The sequence below is a fragment of the Pezoporus occidentalis genome, unplaced genomic scaffold (assembly GCF_034315485.1).
Source record: "Pezoporus occidentalis ecotype Australia unplaced genomic scaffold, CSIRO_AGI_Poc_V1 ctg204, whole genome shotgun sequence".
In the NCBI taxonomy this organism is placed as follows: domain Eukaryota; kingdom Metazoa; phylum Chordata; class Aves; order Psittaciformes; family Psittacidae; genus Pezoporus; species Pezoporus occidentalis.
In genome coordinates, this window is record NW_026913900.1 from 71,799 (window position 1) to 77,781 (window position 5,983).

Here is a 5,983-nt window from a genome sequence, read left to right on the forward strand (position 1 = left end):
GCAAGATGCTTTTCAGCATCAAAACTTTCTCAAATAGTTCACTTCTTGATCTGAGTCACACTGTAATTTTATTATTTCTTTTTTTGTGTGCATCTCATGAAAAAATTTCACTTGGATTTTACTGTGCTCAGGTATATCCCACCACTGCATGGGTCTTACCCGTAAGCCTCCTAGGATTAACTAGAGAGGAAAGGGAAATATGAGATTCGAAACTGGCCATTGTTCACCTAGTGTAGCTTAACTTCAAAGCTACTACAGAGCTAAAGCTGAGAGGTTTGGGGACAAATGTACATTACTTCTTGAAGATGGTTTCTTCATTATTGTGAAGTTCTTCAACCAAATGAAAACTTGAACGCACAGTCAGTGCTCCCTTCTATAATCAATGACATACTTTCCCTCATTTTCTTCTACAATCCAATTGAAAGGCAATGCACTTGAGCAGTAATTTGAAGTCTCAGATCTTGATTTTCATTTCTGAGATTCTGGGGAAAGAGAAAGGAGTAACACTGAGGACAGCACTATGGTTCTATGGTTCTTTCCATACTTCCATGGCTTCTTTTTCCAACAGTCACTTAAGGGACCAGTTTAACCCACTCTTAGCTAACCTCCCCAGAGCCATGAGAAAGTATTAGGAAACTCCTTCCAACTTTCCTTTAGCAGGTTTCATGAGAAGAATGCAGAATTCAAAGCAATTGTTGTACTGAAATGTCTTATGGGTAAGTCAATACATCTGCCTTCTAATACTTCAAAGTGGTTTACCTTTAGACGTGCTTTTTTTGAAGTGAATCTTGGGAGGGTAAGGGTTAGTTGCCTAAAAATAGCTGTTCTAGAGATGTGTGGAATCCACACCATCTCCACTTCAGCATTTTCATTTTTCCCTTCTCTAAACAGCAGTATTCTTATAGCTGAGTTTTTTCCCTACAGTGACTTTGTTTGTGAGTTTGTACTTATTTCCTCTGAAATCAAAAGAGAAGAGTTCTGTGAAACAGTGATTTTCTGCTTCTCCCCAGTGCTCCTTCTAGTGCATGAGAATAAATGGACAAAATTCATTTGCAATCCATAGCAGTCTACATCACAAGAGTTATGAGGTACAGTTAGTCCACAATGGGGACATACAATTTCTGAGCCAAAAAGCACAGGGCGCAAAGAGCCATTGAAACAGTTCTTCCCCATGAGCCCTTTAGTAGTTAGTTCTCCCTTTGGTTACAATAATGGAGAGTACCCAGCAAGTCATTTTGCCCTAAGTAAATCAGTTCTTCCTATGTCACATCAGGAAAAGCCATAAGATCAATAAAAGTGTAACCAGCTTATTCCTTTGAGGAGAAAAAAAGTAACCAGTGGGTTCTAGAAGATCTGGGGCATTGTTTTGAAGGGAGGTTTTGGAAATTTACTTCAAACCGAGGTTTATTAAAAGCAAGGTTATTAAAACTAAAAATGGAGGTGATAATGACTTGTGCAGCAGCCGAATGTTAGATCATGAAAAAGTGGGACATTCAGGCTGGTAATAAACTGCCAAAAGAAACAAACTGTTCAAAATCCAGGATGCTTTCATGTAAATAAAATCACGGGCATTAGAGATGGAAAGGAGCTATTACAGTTCCGCCCTTCACCTGCCAAAACCGGATATTGTCTCCAGGCAGAGGACAATATTAAACTGAAAATACATACAGCTAGCAATAAAGAGAGAGAGAAAACATATCATCGTCAAACAGGAAGAATGTTCAAAGATATTCATCAAGGCTAAGGGATTTTATTATAAGTTATTGCTTAGGCATTTACAATTATTTTAAAAACCATGAAGCATGTAATTCTTCTCATCCTTTTTCATGAAGGCCATTCACACAAGTGGAAACTGGGAAGAAATGCTAGTGAATGCTGCCCATTTCATATGGGTCACAAAAGGCTGAACCTGTCAAGAAAATAGGTCAAAACTCACACATGTTAATAAGAAGTGTGTGGTATGTGTCATTAAGAGCTAGACCCTTTGCTCTTGTCATGACTTTATTCCCAAGTAGGATTCTTGAAGACTATACTCTGCACTCTTCTGCATTCCCTTCTACTTTTAGAGAATATAAAAAGAATACTTTCATGGCTAGAAAAGACTTACAAATCCACAGCATGCTGTTCTCTACATCCTTCAACTCCAACATGTACTAGAGATTAGTTTGTGTCTATAAAAAGAACTACAGCTGTTCATGCTTGTCTACTTACAGGAGGCTTGAAAAGCCTATATTAATTAGGGAGAATTTATTTGGGAGCACTTCAAAACTCTTGTGTGTACTCCTGGTGTAACTAACAGCTTTGCCTTCCCTTCACCTCTACTAAGACTGTAATAATCATTCAGGGGAAAGCCTACAAAATTCATTTCACCTGAGTATCTCTCCAAGTGATTCCCACTATAATCCCAGTGGCATTTGTAATAAATCATTATTAGTTCATATTTCATCTCATCTTAGCAGCTTTGTGTCCTGTATCCTCTACTTGGCAACCATTCTCTATGCTTTGCTGTCTCTTTACACCGTTTAACACAGATGACTGGATTAAAATAATTTAGGACTGAGATGATTCACGTTTCAGTTAGAGTCAACTGTACAGCCTGTTCTGCACTGGAAAGACTGCCTGTAGTTTGGGTATGTTCCAGTGACATGGGGGTGTGAAAGGACCAGGGCAAACTGAGGCCCTTCTCTTTGGCCTTTTGTACCACAGCAGCTGTTCATAGAGCAGCCTGCTGGCAAAGGTAATAGTAAGCAGTGCTCTGATTTAACAGACAAGCTCTTCATCTTCATGGGTTTAAGCTCTAATTGAGACTTGGGTCAACAAGTGAAAATGTTTGATCATCCGAGCAATTCTGAAAAACTGAGCAGCAATTGGTCACTATTGGTGGTCCTGCAGAGAAGGTGCCCAAAGCCAGTGTAATAAAAGGCTATTGCAGGTCAAGACTGAAATAGTGTGTAAAGCAGCAGTCACAAGTTGCCAGTCTTTCAAATTTTCATGTACTGCCAGGGATCTCAGTCCCTATGTTTTGCAGTTTACAGCCTCGTTTTCCATACTTTTGGAAACTATTATGCATCCACCACTGGGCTAGAAAGCAGCATCATAGCACATGACATTGATTAAATTTTCACACATTCTCGGGTAAGTCAGAGTAGCAAAAACTATTTTCCTTGAAGTCATATTCAAAAGCAACAGCAGTCTTGACATTCAGAAAAAAAAACAAAGGTACCTCAAATGCTGTATGGGTGTTTCTACAGCTCTTCAGGGTATAATATGGGCAAGTTACATGTACTCCATTTTCCTCAGTGTGAGTGTGCCATTCTTCCCTTAGGTCATTCCAAGAGGTGCTGCAATGTGGCCCTCATCCTCTGATCCCTCAGTAAAAGATATCACCATCTCAGCAACTCCAACAGGGCATCTGTCTCTGCTTCTGAAACCACCATTTGCACAAGGCTCTATTGAGAGAGGGCCCTTATCTGCAAAGTAATGTTAGTATCAGACAATGGTATTTCAGTGGCTGAGCAACAGGTATCTCAGTTCAAACATTTGTGCTTTTAGCCTTGCAGTTGTTAACACCATAGCAATGTGAGGAGTTCCATGCTATAAATAGGTTTATATAAAAGCAATCTTAAAATAAAGAAGTAAATTATTAGTACTGTCATCCATAGCAACCCTACACATGGGCCATAATCCCATACACTAAACGTTTCATGCAGAACAAAAAGATTAGTATACCTTCCTTACTCCCATCAAATTTATAGCCTAAAAACAAAGTTCACAGTTGTCAAGGTTTATATGTTGTCCTATTTACGTCCCTTCTAAGGACAGTAGACCATGTACATCATCAGTCTAAACTCAATAAAGCCAGAAAAGTTTCTATAGAGCAAATCTAGCTTAACAGCCTAATATAAAGCACAAACAGCAGTAAGAAGTTGCGGCTTTTTTTTTTTTTTTTTTTTTAAGGAAAATACTTCTTTTAGTTACAGCATTCCTCCCAGCAGAAGGGCTCTGCTGGACACATGGAACAGGAATTCTATATACCCAGCTTGCAAAGCAAAGCAAAGCAAATGCTGCAAGAGTCACTTCAGTGTAGGAAAAGGCTAGTACATTTTCCAAACACTGGTATCACATCACTGTGCATAGAGACATCAGGATCTCATGATATTAGACTGCAAAGCTAGCCTCACAGTGGCTGGTTCACATATTACCTACAAGCACTTTTTGGCAATGAAATTGTATCTCAAGATTAAGATTCACCTGAAACTAGGGGTAAGTAATAAGACCAGCTGCTGAGATGAACTGAAAGGGATTCATTCCTCTCCACAGTGAACTTATGCTCTCTACCCTTGTGTTTGGGTTATTTTTTAAAAATTATTATAATTTTTAAATTCACAAAACCAGCAATATTGATACAGATTTAAGACCGAAGTTTTTTTTTATTAAAATTTTAACCAACTCTTGCCAAAGAAACTTTATGTGGGAGAACCTTTTTAAAACCCACTTTCATTTGGGCTGCTACAATATACAGTCAGTCATAATCAACCAGATCTATGACTCAGAAGCACAGAAATTCAAAGCAAAACCAGCCAAAGTATATCTTCTGATGATGACTGTAACTTAAAAGATAAGTAGAATTTGCAAAAACATCCTTTTTAACTTTATCAGGTCTTTAGAATGCTGTAGAGCAAAGTGAGCTGCAGCTCAGGTTTAACTGTCACAACACACAGACATAACTTGAAAGTAAAGCTCATCATGTGCCTCTTATTCCATTAGTCTGTTTGGTGTTTTCTTTTATGGAGTCGTATGTGATATACTGATATTACAGTTAATCCTGGAGATAGCAATCTCCTACGTCAGTAATGGGAAATTTTATGATAGTGCAGTTGCAGTATATGTTGCATTATATGAATTCGTGTTTCCTTCTCCTCACAAAGTATCTCCTTTCAGTGTTATGACCCAACTTCAGCATTCTACCTTGTTCTAAATAATTAGCTTCAGCCTCTAAAAAAATTAACATGACACATACGTAGAAAAGTTGCTAAGTGGAATTTTTGTGAAGTATGTTTTACTCTACAGTGTAAAAAACAAAGGCATTATTAATTACCCTCGACATTTAGACTTCACTGTGACTTCCGCAAGTCTGCAAGAAGATGCCCACAGAAGAAACTGATGCAAAAATACAATATTACATCACTGGACAGCACAACCTCTCCCATGTAAAGTTTCAAAAAGGACATTTCCTGAATAGGCCATGGGACCCTTAACAGGCATACTTACAACTGCTATTTTTTCCACTGACTGGAAAAAACAGAATGGAAAATCTATACCCTTCCACACAGTGCCATGCCTGAAGAACCACAGACAAAGTGTACTTCTAATGTAACAGCACTTCCTTCAAAAGCCCCCGTTCTTTAAAAATGAGACACATGCCCAGATGTACCTTTGTACCCCTTTCCAAGCAGTCCCCAGTGCCCTCAGGTGCTAAACCCAGTATTAATTAAACACAATCCCCTCCTGGCTTTTAAAGAAACCATGTATGCTTCCACCTTATCATGTACACAGATGGAGTCTGGATTTATGATAATCCTCCAACAGTTACTTTAAAATATTAATCCTTCCAATGCTGCTGTCCTCAGCAGAAGTCTCTGAGTAACAGAAGCACATGGCAGAACCCTTAATGTGTATTGATACATCTTATTCAAAATGCTATTTTCCAGACACACTTGTTAAAACTCACTTTCTGCTGCTGCTCAGTGAAGTAAGAAGAGAACTTCACCCAGTGAAGGACAGAGTTGGAGACAGTAGTAACATCAGGCAGCTCAGTGGTTGGTCATATTCGCTACATAGAGTCCTTCTGAAAATCATTCCTCTGAAAAAGAAAAAGACACCAATCTTTCAGGTCCTGGAACATTAAGTTCAGTCAGATCAAAAATAAGTTTCATGCAGTAAAAGCTGCTCTCTTTGGGCACTGCAGAGAGCACTTATTTCA

General features: G+C 38.6%; 1 long non-coding RNA gene across 1 annotated transcript in view; it reads right to left on the minus strand.

The window, feature by feature from the left end:
• LOC134163706 (uncharacterized) overlaps positions 1-3,892 on the minus strand; it is a 74,185-nt gene extending 70,293 nt beyond the window's left edge. Inside the window, exon 1 of the long non-coding RNA XR_009964804.1 lies at positions 3,224-3,892. This is a non-coding gene — a long non-coding RNA (uncharacterized LOC134163706). The remainder of the gene's footprint in view (positions 1-3,223) is intronic.
• Between the last annotated feature and the right edge of the window lie 2,091 nt (positions 3,893-5,983).